The 15029-nt window shown below is 42.6% G+C and overlaps 1 protein-coding gene across 3 annotated transcripts in view; it reads right to left on the bottom strand.

Moving 5' to 3' along the window:
* Positions 1 to 15029, bottom strand: part of ACO1 (aconitase 1) — a 53064-nt gene that overhangs the window by 28176 nt on the left and 9859 nt on the right. The window contains exon 1 of one of the 3 annotated variants that reach the window (XM_066181507.1): positions 7059 to 7160. The exons of 1 other annotated variant lie outside the window; for it this stretch is intronic. The gene's annotated coding sequence lies outside the window, so the exon portion shown is untranslated. Of the gene's footprint in view, positions 1 to 6943; positions 7007 to 7058; positions 7161 to 15029 lie in introns of those variants that run through there. One more of the 3 variants, XM_066181508.1, reaches the window with a different exon arrangement.

Raw genomic sequence — 15029 nt, 5'->3', positions numbered from 1 at the left:
CTGTACTGAGTGTGCCAGCAAACTCAGCTTTCAGCATGAGATCTCAGATGTTCACTAGCACCAGACGATCATTGCAAAGATGCCTGCTGGCTGTACCATCTGAGGGGATCTCTCTGGTGTCCTGAGGGCACACCATTTGATGATGATGACATAAGAAACATGTGCAAGTCCAAGGGGACAGAAGGAAAGAGGCGTCTGTCCATTTTCTCTCCCTGTCCTCTCTTACTCATCCATGTACATGAGATACATTTAAAGTATATTAAAGTCTCATGTGGATCTCCATAAAAAGGATTTAAGCAAAAAAAAGGAAAAAGGATTTTTTCTTTTAAAAAAACCCAAACAACCCACACGCATTCTCAGGAGACTTCAATGTATGTTATGTGTGTGTTTTCAAATCTTCAGCTGTTGTATCTTTCTGAGTATCCAACATAAATACAATACTAGTCACGTCACAACAACACTGATTGGAAAAGGATTTTGTTCAGTGTAAAGCACATTCTTGATTGACAGTGATTCCTTGACTCTACTTTAAACCACTTTAAAAGCAGTTGTGTAACTTGGAACAATGAAAACAGTGAAATAAATTTCACTGAAATTCAAGGAATTGAGAAAACATCATAATATATCCTATAATTTTGCACTTGCAGAAATTATCTCATAAAGAGGGAGAAAATGTATTTAGCCTCTTGCTACACCTGAGAAAAAGTCTGAAAAATGTTCTAGACATCACTTTATTACATACTATTCTATTCTCTTTAGAGTTGAAGGTGAAACTGAACACAGCTAGTCAGACTAAAAGCAGCAATCTCACATCACAAAAAAAAAGAGATTATGTTTAAAAAGAACTGCTGCACTTCTACTCATTGACTGCAAACAGATCCATACTATCAATAGTATGTATTCTTATGGGGGTTTTTAGGGATATCAGAGTATCCCACTCATCTCTCACCATCCAGAAAATGAGAAAACTGTAGCACACAGAGTAGTTTCCTGTATACATGCTGACAGTAAACCATGCTCTTTTTGTAGTACATGACACTAATGTTTACAAAAGACTCATCATTAGTAATAATCACATTTACTACAGAAGCACCTGATGACAAACCAGACACAGATATTTTGACCTGAACGAAGGGGAAAAAAGGCTCTAGATGAGACAACTTCTGCCTAAGCTTCAGGCCATAAAGTAGAAACAGAACAGCCACGGTAATTTAGCATTTTACCAGAGACATATACTTCATCTCACTTGGAGAAACATGTTTTCACAATTGTTTTCTCTCTTCCACCTTAGGTTTCTTAGTTACTATCTTTCCAATTAAGAAAGGGTGCCTATGTTATTAATGATAAGAGGTAAAATTTAGACATCTCTTCATAAAACTAAACACCTAGTATCTTAACTATAACACATTTCAAGTAGTAAATGCTCTTTCTCCTGAAATGTGGGTAAATTCCTGGCCATCACTGGGAAGCACACACTCGGCAAAGAAGCAGTTCAATTTGAACATTTTACCAGACTCTAGAAATGCTAAAAAAGATTACACTCAGGCAAAGTAAAGACAGAATTTTATCAGTTATCAAGAAAAAGGGAAAGGCTTAGACTTGCTGGTACTTGCAGGAAATTTGTCAAGAAACATGACAAAATATAATGTGTCTGTGACAAAACTTCCAGTTGAAAATTTGGAAAAAAAGGGGTGAACTGGCAGGACCACCATGATAAAAATCCTTGCCTGGTGATAAGGCAGGACACAGGCAACATCCATGGCCTTGCTTGAAAAATGCTACATTTTTCATCCATGCTGAATCTGGTCTTACCGCCTTCTGTTGCAATTATCACTCCTACGCCCGCAAGTTATTTCCCTTCGTTTTGTCCACTGAAATGACTGCCACTGTACGTATTTGTACTTAGCTGCCAAGTTTGCAACAAGCACCTCCAAACTGCAAATGCAAGCAACTTAAAAAATCTAAGCAGAGCTGCAACAGGGCAGGAGGCTACTGAGTGATAAATTCTTCATCACAACATTAAGTGATATAAATATAATATAAATTAACATCACAACATTTGTGACATTACTAGCAGTTGCATATAGATGAACAGCACTTCTTTAATAAAGGGCTATTGCTCAATTCCCCTGAGCCTCTAAAGCTTACATAGCTCTTCTCATGGTTTCACCTTCTACTCAGCAGGGGGCCTCCATTACAAAAAAAATTGATGTCTAATTCCAGTTTACCTAAGTTATAGATGGCATAGTCGTGAATAAAGACCTCTAAGCAGGACCAGCATGTAGAACTTTCACCATATTGGAGTTGCACCATGTTCGGTACATGCCCACCTTGCTGGAAAAACAAGGAGGAGAATACCCATGTTAAGCTTGTTGACAAAACTCTGCATTTTCGATATGGAAAGGCAACCTCTTCAGCATCTGTAAGATGTTGAAAGTAGTAAAACTTCACTAAGTAAATCCGTCCACAATTCAAGTCAGTTTAGAAAGAAAATCCTAATAAATACATTTGTGTAGCAGGAATTTTTTTAAATTTAAATATCCAAGTTGCCTAAGAAAAATGTTTTTGTTGCACTGGGTAAATTGAATGACAGATAGAGATGACCAGACACATAACAACAAAACAACAAAAAACCCCACCTACCCACCAAAAAATGGCAAAAAACCCAACCAAACAAACCATAAGCAAAAAAAGCCTCAAGCCCACACATGCCCCCAGCATTTGGATAGACTTCAACACCAGAAGCAGAACAAGCAGAGGCTTGTTTTATAAAAAATATAAAATGCTATAATTACTTTTGGATGTACAAAGAACAGATGAGTGCAGTTACTGTTGCAATAAACACAAGCTTCTTGCTTTGATTTAGAGAAGCTCTTACTATTTAACACTTACTCTACCTGTGGCAGATAAGGCCACCATGTAACAAATACACACTGCTGCATTGCTGCTAACACTGAGCAGATTTCAGTAGTTAAAGAGAATGGAGAAAGAATCTTTTGTGTTTCTTCCTTACACAGAAAAGTTACACAGAAATCATTACATACCTATCTTTAAAGATAAGTCCACTAACAATCCGATGACTGAGCAACTATTCCACCAGTATAAGTGACATCACTATTCCACAACGGAAAAATTGCAGTAATACAAAAAGGAGGGTTTCTTAAATAATTTCTAGTCAAAGTTTCAGTGAACCCTTTTCAACTTTAATGCTCAAGAGGAACGCTGTACTGGAACAAACAGAGCTTTGGATTGCAGATGTTCCTGCTTTGTCCTGCTGCCTGAAACTTTTGACTGCAGTCCTAAAATACTTATTTATTCAGATCCATAAAGTGCTAAACTTACAACACACTGAACAGGTTGCTAATTGCATAGTCCCATAATCTGTGTATTTCATAGGCTGTCATAAGTATTTATGACCATTTCCCTTTGTTAGCAAGGCTGCATTGCACATATTGGAACTGAAAGTTTAGGTCAGAGATCAAGTTTGTGAAATCAAACATTGAGGTCTTAAAGTAACTCCAGCTCCAAGTGAGCTGGGAGTTCAGATGCATGCCCAGTTCCAAAATGCAGATATTAAAACTCCTTCAAGTCATCCCTCCAGAAAGCCAAATGCTACCTTCTCCCTCACTTCAACACAGGTACTATGCACTTACAGCTTAGAGGGACAGTCAAAACACTTCTCTCATATAGATATCAGCAGCCCTTAGTAACCCAGGCAAGCACACATATGTACTGTGCTCTCACGTCCTCTCAGACAGCCTCTGAAATGCAACCTAGTCCTAACAAAATCCAGATAATAATTAAGCAGGTGTAACTGTTAACGGAGTGCTTTGTCAGCACACTCACCACTGAGTGTCGCAGATAAAAGTAGAGACTAATTTTCCTTTTTTGCTACAGGAAAATGAGCAGCACTACATCCAAGAATAAAAGGAAGCTTATCTGCAGACTGCCAAACACTGAAAAATTAAGCACTGAAATTTTTTTCTCACCTCCTGAAAGAGCAACTCTGAACTTTAACCTACTTCCTACCTCTATACAAACTTGCTGCTTTTTTACCCTATGCTTGTAGTCTCAGACTGTTCATTAAAAAATATGCAATTTGGACCAGTTTTAGCAAAGAAATAGATTTCAGTGTTAGTAAGAAAAAAAAACCACAAAATCAACATGGAAGTGCTGCAAGAAGTGTGGAATACAGAACATGTGTAGAAAGATTTTGTCTTTTTTGGTTCAATTTCAAAAGGCAGGATTAAAAGACACCTCGGTATTGGTCTGTTAGTTTCAAAAGATTCCTGTGAAGGGTGAAGAAATGCAGCAGAGGTGCATGGGAAAGGCAAACAAAATGAGAGTATTGTGAATCAGCTCTGTACTCGTGCCATTACCATTATACCAGCTCTATAAACTGCTCTCTCTGCACCTTGAAAACTCCCTTTCTTTAAATCTTTAAATCTGAACTGTTTCAGAGCTACTGAAGATACGTGGGTGGAAGGATTCCTTTCAGGATGAAGAACTGATGAGAGGATTACTTCTGTTGTGAAATACTCTGACAGTGTAGCGTCCTAACTTTTCACACCATTTTGAGAAAAATCCTGAATTTGTGGTCTGGAAATAAAGAAAATTTTCTCAAAAACTGCTACCTGCAATCTCAGCAGCCATTCAACTACTCATGTAGATGAATCCCGCTTACAAACCCCCACAGACTCAGTCCCTAAGGAGAACAAGTGTGTGTGTCTGATACAATTTCATGAACTCAAACTAGCTGTTAGCAGAGCTTACTGGCCAAGTGCCCTGAGGGGGCAAGTCAAGTTCCACTAAACATTTTTACATCAACTTTTTCATAACAGTTTTCACACAGAAACGGTACACAAAAAAAAAAAAAAAACAAACCCAAACAACCAAAACTAACAGCCTCTTTCACAAGCATTTGAAGTCCTGAGTCTACAGCTGTGGGACATCCCAATTCTTTCAAAGTACCAAATACCTACAGGAAAGCTTCTGAATTAATCAATCCCTAAGGCAGCAGTGAAAGCAAAAACCCTGAAAAAATTTATCTCCTTTTCACACACCTGAAATTCCTCTCTACCTTCCCTATATTTCAAGACACAAAGGGACCACTCTTTAATTCACATCTTTCCACTTAGTTTAAGTGGATTGTTACTCCAAGGAGGGAGCAGATTTCCAGTTTCTACTCTCATTTGCAATCCTACAGTGACAGTCTATGCTGGAAAACACGAGCAAAAGAGACTTGTTCCATTTCTTACTATTCAAATGTTATTTCTTCTCTGATTTTCTGCATTTATTGTTTTTGTTCTTTCACCATTACTATAAAAACTTCACCAAATAGTATCAAAGTTGGAGTGTATTATCCTCTGGCCAAAGACAACCAGAGAGAAAGAAAGGTGCTAAATTACAAATATGATATGACAAAAACCTGAAGTTTGAAAGCCCCGTGGTCTTTTCAATTCAGCAATAGTCTGCATGACATAATCTGTGTAGAGCACTGCTAAGTGATCAGACTTCTTTTTACATGGAAAGTTTCTCCAGGAATCTCTTTTATCTTATAAAGTGTGAGATGAATAAAGTATTGATAATTTTCCTAGTAACTCCTCACACACATCACAGATCCTGGAAGGCACAAGACTCTGCTGCACTTCCTACTCTATGCCCATTATACTTCTCTTACTTTCTTTGAAGCAGTAACAATCCCCAGAAGTTTATTAGGACATTCTGATGAAGCACAATTGCTTTTAAGCAAAGCATTACTAAAAAAACATTCCAGTGTTAATATTTCTCTAGGGTGGTCTTCCTTTACTTCGGTTTTGTGGATTGATAAGGCCAATCTGAACAATAGCAACACCACTGAGTGCTCAGAGATATTAATTCAATTCCAATTGTTTGGAGAGAGAATCCTCTGTTTTAGACCAAGTTTCCTGCTGACACTAAAAAATACTTAAGTCCAGACCTCCCCGTCTTCCCCTTTATCCCCCTCCCCCCACCTTCACTAGCCTTCCAGGTGGAAACTAAATATCAAAGTACAACCACCAGTTAAAAAATAAATGGGAACTGTAGTGATGTTATGAAACATGGAAACATACTGAACATAAACAGGGACCGATCCAAACATGTACCTGATCCAGTTACTGAAACTGGGCATCTCCACAGCCACAGTCCTAAGTCAAGTTAAATTAGAAAGCAAATACCTGCATCTGTGCTACGACCTCCAGAACTGTTACAGAACACCTGCACCTGCTGTCTGTGCCATGAACATGAAACAGACTGTTTTGTCACCCAAAATCATTAAAACCTGGCACTTTATAGGCACCTCCTTCCAACTATTTTCTTCTAACCTTTCCCTGTCCCACTTGTGTTGCAGATCTACTGAGGTTTTTTGCAACACAGGAGTCGTGCTGCGTGCTTGCTATGTATACTCTGCACTATCCTCTACTATTTAGATACTACTGAAATACCAACAGACAAGGCTCGAGTAGTTCCAGGAGGAAAATCAATGTTTAAAGCTTCACCAACACGAGGACAGGGCTGCACAACTTCTCTTCCACGCCCGTTCTTCACGAGCTAAATCTATTCCTCTTTCCCCGCTCTGCAAAAGCCGCCCCCTGTACCCGCTGTGAGCTGGCCCCAAGCCGGGTGTCGGAGAGACCCGGCTTCGCCAGCCGGGGCCCGGAGCCGCGGCGGGGGCCGCACAGCCCGCCGCTGCTGCTGCCGCCGCTGCTACGAGATGGTGCCTCGCAAGGGCTGCTCCGCCAGAGCCGCCTGCCCTCCGCAGCATCCAACGACCCTTTCCAGCCGCCACCGCAGAAGCCGGGACTGGGAGACGGCAGGATCCCCTGTCCTGCCGCCAGGCCCTGCTAGCCGCCGGTACCCGCCCGCCGCCCGGGCCCGCACCCGTCCCGGCTCTGCCCCGAGGGGCGCCCCTCCACCCCGCCACCTTGCTCCGCGGCCGCCGGGAACGGGCATGCCGCGGCCGGGGAAGCGGCTCCCGGGCACCCGAGCCGCCGGCGCCGAGTGGGAGAGGAGCCGTGCGGCAGGGGGCCCGCCCTTACCGGGAACGAGGAGCACAAACCGCCGCCACCGCTCGCCGTCAGGGGCCGCCGGGCGCAGGGAGAAGGGGCGGTGGCGGCCGGGCTCCGCCCCGCGCCCCAAGGCCGGAGCCGCGGCGGGATGGCCGCCAGCAGCCCGAGCGGGAGGTGGGAAGGGAGGGAGGACGAGCGGATGGCCAGCCGGGCGGCGGGGACGTGGGGTGGGCTTCCCCTTCACGCCCTCAGCCCTGACCCCGCAGAGAGCCGCTGCTTTCCTCGGCCAGCCCCTTTTCCTTGGTATAGGAGGAGAGGGAGCGCTACGAGTTTGGAGGGGTGGGTAAGAGGGTGGTACCGAGGTCAAGGCCATATCTGCTGCGGAGTCATGGGAAAGACGGGCACTGTAACACGGGCAGGGGGGTGTGGGCAGTCATGTGCCTTGTGCCGGCCGTAAGCGCGCCACGTGCTCACAGCCCCGAGCGCTTGCTCAGGGTGCGGAGAAGTCCAGAGGTGCTGCCAGTGAAGCCTGGGCCCGGAAGCGAACAGGTGTCGCTCGGTACACCACCTGACACACAGGACTGCATCCTCATCCTCCTGGCCATGCAATAGGAGTGGGACCTCCTGTTGTTTCTCTTGGCAGGGGGAGAGCTGATTGGCCTGGCTGTTGGCAAAAACAGGCTGTTACTTACAAGCTGGTCAAGATCAATATCATGACGTCAGCGTTTAAGAACAATATGAGAGCAGAGGACATCCTAGAGGACATAATTTACATCACTTCCATAGTTGAGTGCCATGGAGAGTTTATCAGTGTCCAGCATGTTCCCAGTAGAACGGTATATGGTTTGAGCCTGAATAACATTGAGGAATACATTCAGCAAAAGTAGTTGGGATGCAGCTGCAGTGGGAGCTGCACATTGAGCTCTGGATAGCAGGAGCCAGAAGTAAGAGGCTAGGAACTGCACTGACCCAACAAAGGGTGCAGGACTCTCTAGCTCAGCTAGGTGAGCAGAGAGAGACACAGCAGGAGCCAGTGGTTCAGTTGGACAACCCCAGACTTTCACACGCTTAGACTGTGAGGGTATAGAAGCCCAGGGTTTGCTTTGCTCAGGGTCCCTCCTTGCAGACACTAGCTTGAGCTGTTATTTTGTCACTACACCATGATTAAACCATTTTAAGAAGCCAGGAGTCTGAGACTCTGTCATGGGAAACCTGGGGTCCAGCCCGTAAGGCAACTTAGTCTGACTGAGTGAGAGTGGGGTGTGCAGGGAGTCAAACAGGGCACCCCTCAACTCACTGGAGCCACCCATTGTGAAGTGACCTCTATTTCAGCCCGTTCTTATAAATGGGCAGGAGACAATGTTTCCTCCTAAATTGCCTTTATTGATTTCAGCTCTAAGGAAAGGGGCACGTCTTGAGAGTGGTTTCCACCCCTCCTGCTCAGACCTACACCGCTGAGGAGGAAGTACAATCCATCCTGCAGCTCTCGCCACAAAGTGGGAGTTCTTCTTCTCATGCGAGTCCCAGAGAACTGTCTTGGCTTGCAGCGAGCCCAGGGATGTCCCACTCTCTAAGAACTTTTGAAGTTACAGTGAGATACAGGAGATTGTCCATACATTCCTCTGGGTGTTGCCAGTTCAGTGCTGTCCTTCGCAGATCTAGATTCTGAGTTGGCTTGTTTCTATAGGGGCTTCTGATTTCGATTCAGTCCCATCATGCACCTGGGCTTTGTAATTTACATACTCAGGCTGGCACTGGTGAGCGGGGGGGCGGGGTGGGGTGGGGCAGGGCAGGGCGGGGCGGGGCGGGGCGGGGCGGGGCGGGGTGGGGTGGGGTGGGGTGGGGTGGGGTGGGGCGGGGTGGGGCAGGGTAGGGTGGGGCGGGGTGGGGCGGGGTCAGCGTGGGCACAGAGTAGCTGGAGGGGAGGCGGAGAGTAGGCAGAGAGTAGGATTCTGAAGGACGAGTCCGGAGCAACAGAGCAGAGAGGAGACAGAGTCCTGCTGAGGAAAATAAAATGGGGGGTACGGCAATGTTGGGGGGAAACAGCAGCAGTCTTACCTAAAGGGGAAGCGACAGGAAAAGTTAGTAGGATTTTTAGGGCAGAGAGTACAAAAATGAATACAAACAGTTTTTAATACTATCATTACAATTTTTAAACTAACTTTGACCTTGACTTTATAACTTTGTAACTACTTTAACATCTAGGAGTTGTTCGGACTTCATTTCTCACAATGTGGTCTGAGTGTGCTTGCCAGAGTGATTCCTGGATGGTCAGACAGAAAACTTTCCTTAACAATTAAGTAAACTAAAAAGTACCCAATTCCAGGAAAATAATTGTATACACAGTAAAGTTTTGTGTAAGGACTGTAAATATTCTGCAAGTCTTGGTAAGGTCTTGGGGAGCACTGACCAGACAGGCTAACAGTTGGAATAAAACAAGATCAGTAATGTTTTGTTTTTACCTGAAGAAAGCTTGGGCTAAGAGGAAAATGAGTTACTTGCTGGCTTTGCTGCACAAGAGCAAGTCTCCGGTGAGTGAAAATGGAAGTGCTTAACTCTACTTGTAAAGAAGGATGAAACATAGAAAATGCCCATGATGTCTCACCTGGATGTTTGTGGGTTGGATTCCTGCACACTGACATGTGCTGACAGATCCTCCTGCCTATGTACACTGTCTGGCTGGAATTGTTAGACCAGAAGAAATCAGTGGGAAGGACCCCAAGATCTAGCAAACAAAATACACTGAATAGGCTTTTGGGTTTGTGGGGGTTTTTTTGGTTTTTTTTTTGTTTTTGTTTTTTTGGTTTTTTGGTGGGTTTTTTTTGGGGGGGGGGGGTTAGCTAAATATGGAAACCCTGGATTTGGCATACCTGCTACTACTATTTCACTGGAATAGTTAAGACTTCTAGGTACCCTCTGTAGTTAAACCTGCTTTCTCTGAACTGATACCTCTAAATAGCCTGTGATCTACAACATACAGTACTTTTGATTTATTGCTCAAAATCTTTTCCACGTTGGCCTGTTTTCTGTTCAGCATAAATACCACATGGAGTAATTTCAGTTGCACTAAGCTCTTCTTTTAGAATTGTATTGGTTTTTAGAACATATGATTTGGTTTACCCAAATGGTTAACATGGAACTGGACATTAATTCATAATATTGTTTTCAAACCTTTGGCCAGAGAAGTTCCTAAGGCTGAGTTTGGTGGAACACAGTTATGTTTGTAGTTTGGCTTTTGGCTCTTGAAGGTGGAAGCCCATCTTTCTACATGACACCACAAAACAGTAGATGACTCTGATGGTCTGAAAAGCCAGACAATTTCTAAAACCTCTTACAGCTTTAAATGCTTCTTTATTTGATAGAAGTTTTTTATTTTTGTATATGTTTAATTAATAGTAATAAAACATTTCAAATATGTTCCTCTTCATGAGGTTAAGTCCTGTAATGCTTCTCTGGGTCACTTCCTTTAAAAAGAAAATGTAAAAATTTTAATTTGGTGGTGGTTGTTGTGTTAATAACAGAACAGGCTTCCAAGGCCCATGTGGATCACTAAGTTTTGAATCACTAATAAAATCCTTCATACCTAGATACCAAAGCAATTGCTGCAAAATCTGATTGACCGAAAAATCTCTTGGACAAAAAGCAAAGACTAGTGAAAATAGCAGGTCAGCAACAGAAATGGGAAATTCATACATCAGCTCTGACTTTTCCCAGTGAATATCTGCAAGGTTTATACTTTCTGTTCTGTGGGGAGGAAAGGCCACTGAGGATACGAGCAGAAGGGAAGATTTTATATTTTAGAAAGAGAGGCAGAACTGCTTCAGCCTCTACTGGTTCTTTGTAAGGACACAGAGGCTATCATGGGATTGGAAGACAGGCTGTTCATTCAAGGGTTTATGCTGTTTGAATGTTATTGCTGGTGTTTCCAGCATTTGAGCATTTGAGTATTCTTCTCACAGGGACTGAGTTTACAATAATGTGTCTTATTTAGCACATAACTAAAAATGTGTGGGTTTGCCTTTCTCCCAAGACTGCCAGGAGGTGAGAACTATATTAGATCCACTGTTTGTAAGGAAGAAGTTTACTGAAGTGGGTTCTTTGTTTAGGATCAGATTGCAAGGATGTCCAACAGTTTCCTTGGACAATCATACATTGTGCTAAATCAGGATTAAAGAAAATTATTTTCTGTTCATGCAGTGAAGATGGATACAAATAGGAATAACAATGCCTTTCATGTTGCAGTCAAATTCATCCTTGAGTGCTTTTAGGGTTTTTAATGAAGTTATTTCACAACAGATTAGGAACTATGTGTCAGTCCTTTGTCCTTTCTGTCTTACTGAAATCCATTCCCAAGAAGCTTTGTTTAATATCAGATTCCTTCTGGAGTGTTCTTTGAGGTTATTCCCCAACATCCTAGAAGTCCAGGGAGCACATCATATCTGTTCAATTCCCATCTGACTTCCCTATTGTGTCTCTCAACATATTTCGCTCTTTCTGATCCTATCAAGAAGTTACAAATATTTAGAATTCCCAGGAGATAGCTTTCAGCTTATTACAGCAAATATAGCCTTAACATACAGCAGTAGACTTCAGTGTTGTAGCAATCTTCCACGCAGGCTCAGCTGATCACTGAGGTTGCAGCAATCACAGGATTGCTGCAATCAGTCTCAAACTGGGCTAGGATAGGGCTGACGGGGAGGCAATAAACTTGAGCAGGCAGCCTAGAGGACCCAGACCTTTGGAGCTGCCATTAAGAAATGTCTGCAAGTGTCCTGCTTTTCCTGGCTCTCTCTAGTATAATGAAAAGGCCTGATGAGGTTTGCTCTGGACTGCTGTGTCCCCATAAACAGCACCTAAGGGTGCATCATTCAACATACTATATTCTACAGAACATATGAATTTGTATATTTAAATGAGTTCAACACTCAGTAAAAGCATTCCTGACTCCAGGAAGCCATCTGTGAATGAACTGAAGAACTGGCAAGATGGTAGCTTGCAGTTTATGGCCTATAGCTTGCCCTGAGTACAGGAAAATATGTTTGGTGGCTCATGAGGGAGTTCATGCTGAGATTTCATTGTTAGTAATGACTTTTTTAAGCTGTTCAAGTTTTCAGTGTGCAACAGGAGTACAAATCTGAAAACAGACAGTTTGACAGCTCACAGAAGACCTCTCAGAAATACCAGAGTAGATTCTGGTTATTGAACTAATTGAGGGCATACTGCATCTCCATCTTTACTTAAATGATTGTGCATCCTCCAAAGAAAATTCTGTGGTCGGAATATTTTAATAAATATGGTCTTAGCACTGGTTTACTTAATTGTCTTTTTTTAAAACGAGTCTTCAGAAAATAACAGTAAGATTCTTGAACTTCGGTTTCAGCAGCAAAACAAAGATTTAACTTCTGCCATCTACTGGTTAAACGGGGTTTAGTGGAGGCTCGTTGTCACCCCTACCGGTGAGAGGGCATTGACTAGGGAGTTCATATCCTCTACTTAGTCCCCAGTAGAAACTCACACAAATGTATTGTCAAGAAATAATATTGTTTTCCTGCAGAATAAAAACATTTTTTTCGCCTGTACCACAGGAACTGAAGAAAAGGGATTTGAGAATGGGACTATGTACCCAAAATTAAAGAATAAGTTGCCTGAGACAAGTAAAACTCTTCACTGTCAGCATTGTGCCTTCAGCATCAGATTGTGTAATGTTTTGGAGAATTTCTGCCAAAGTAGATAATCTATGATCAGCTTATAATTGCTGTATGGAGCATGAGAAAGAAAAACTGTTTGCACCATAGAAGTGGAAGGACTGTTCTTGTCCCTTTCGAGAGTAATAATATAACTTGCAGTAAATATAGAAGTCTTTGCTGACTACCAGTGTATTTCCCTAAATATCTGGAATGGTGTAGAGGACTTTAACCCAGACTAGATTCCTGTGAATGCTCAACTGGAAACAACCCATATTCAAAATGTTATTTAAACTTTTGGTGTATAGACAATGGACAACACCCTTGCACACAGTAAGCCCAGATTTGTGCTGTTCATTGTTTGTGTTGCAGTTGTACTAAAACCCCCTTACTGAGCTCAGGACTCTGGTGGAACATGCTACGAATCTGATACAGCAGGATGAAGTGGGGAGTAAACTAGTCCACAAAGCTGGTAGAGGAAACAAACTCTAGAGCCCAAGCAATTTATAATCTATCACATGGTTAGGCTAAGACAGCAGTTTTTACTTTGACACTGTACCTTCCTAAAGAACTTGACCACACAGTCACTAACCCTTACCTAAGAGGCACCTGTTCCCTACTACATGCTTGCTACATGTATTTGGTGACTGGTAAACTTAACAACCTTGGACTGCAGCACCACCCTTTCATTCCAAGTACTGACTAGTAATTGCTTGTAGTTGCTCTGACATCTAGAACTTTAGTAAAAACAACTGACACCTTATAGAAAGCAATGGAAAACACAGGTTTTGAAAAGAGGTACATACTTTATGCTGCCTATACATAACCATTTTGCTCAAAGAGCATTAAAGATACACAGAAGAACAGTAAGAATTCCTTTGCTTGCACTCTAATGGTAGACAGTTTTTCTGTAACATTTTACTTATTGTTATGTGTGAACATGAGTGACTGTTCTTAAGGACTTTTCAGTGAGAAATTGGATACTGCCTATTTTCCCCAAGATGTTTGTACTCGTACTTTGCTTTTGGATTCCTCAATTTTCCCACAGCAAATAAACATGCTGAATAAAACCAGCAAACACAATTTAAGAATATTCCACTTAGTTCCTTCCAAGGCTTCCTGAACAGAGTAGATCAGACCATCAGATCACCTATGACATGGCACAGTCAGGATGGATGCTTCCCTGACATATTTTCCTGCCTCTGAGGGCAGAGAGCAAATGCATTATGACAGACATACCCTGACCACTAGAGAAAGTGAGAGCACAGAGCTAAATTACATCTCACAAAAAATGTCCTTTTTGCCTGTTTGTAGTTCAATTGTTTGAACACAAACACAGAACAAGAGGATAACCTAACAAAGAAGACAGAGGTTGGTGGGGTTTTTTACCCTGTTTCTGAGCACAACACCTAGATGCCATGAGAGTGGGAAATCCTCTACTACTACTCTATATGCAAAGGGTACCTCTGTTGTTAATCTCTCTTCAGTGAACAGACTGCCTCATTTACCAGAGACCTTAATGAAAAGGTGTGATTGTGCCAAGAGAAAGCTATCCAATGGGATCTCCTATGAAGTAGTTAACTTGAGTGTTACCAGACCCTCAGTGCTTCATTTCCATCAGTGAAATCTCATTCACCTTTTCTGCTAATGCACTTCAGTGCTTAGATTTCCATCATGTCAGTGGTCTGTGGTGGAAATCTGCATGATTCATGGCTATTCTGTCCTTTAACCAGCCTGCAGCTGGGTCCCTAGGTTTAGGATGAGCTTTCAGTTTCTCGCCAGGCCCATCACAGCTTTGGTACTGGAGGTGCTGGTGCCTTTTCCTATATTGTAAGGCACAGGTGCAGGATTGCAGTTAACTTAGTGGTAGGCCCATTTTTAAGCTGGATGCTCATTTCTTTTGGCTCATGGGGAATTTAAGGACATCAATTCTGCAATAATAAGGATCACTGCCACATTTCCTTTCCTGGCTGACCCTCTGAAATGTCACACTGTTGCCCAAATGATCAGCTGCCCTGCACACCTTGAAAATTTCTATCAATGACTGCCTACTGGTCTTGTCCAGTTATGTCACAAAGCCCACAAGCAAGTTTTTAATAGTTTTACTTGCAGCATGGATTGGAAAACTCACTTTGTTTCTGAAATCTTGAACTGAGTTACATATTGTAAAGTTTTGTCTGTGTAATAAGGTGATAAAGCAAGTCAACAGTCCTGCTGGGAGAATGTGGAGAACTGCTTTAATACCAAACTTAGATCTAACTTTAAGGTTGCCCCTGCTCTGAGCTCCAGAATACTCTCCTATTCCACATTATTCAAT

The sequence above is a fragment of the Chamaea fasciata genome, unplaced genomic scaffold (genome assembly GCF_029207755.1).
Source record: "Chamaea fasciata isolate MVZ Bird 193981 ecotype frontalis unplaced genomic scaffold, bChaFas1.0.hap1 SCAF_4, whole genome shotgun sequence".
In the NCBI taxonomy this organism is placed as follows: domain Eukaryota; kingdom Metazoa; phylum Chordata; class Aves; order Passeriformes; family Sylviidae; genus Chamaea; species Chamaea fasciata.
Note: the sequence above shows the minus strand (reverse complement) of the source record. Positions and strands in the feature narration are given on the sequence as shown.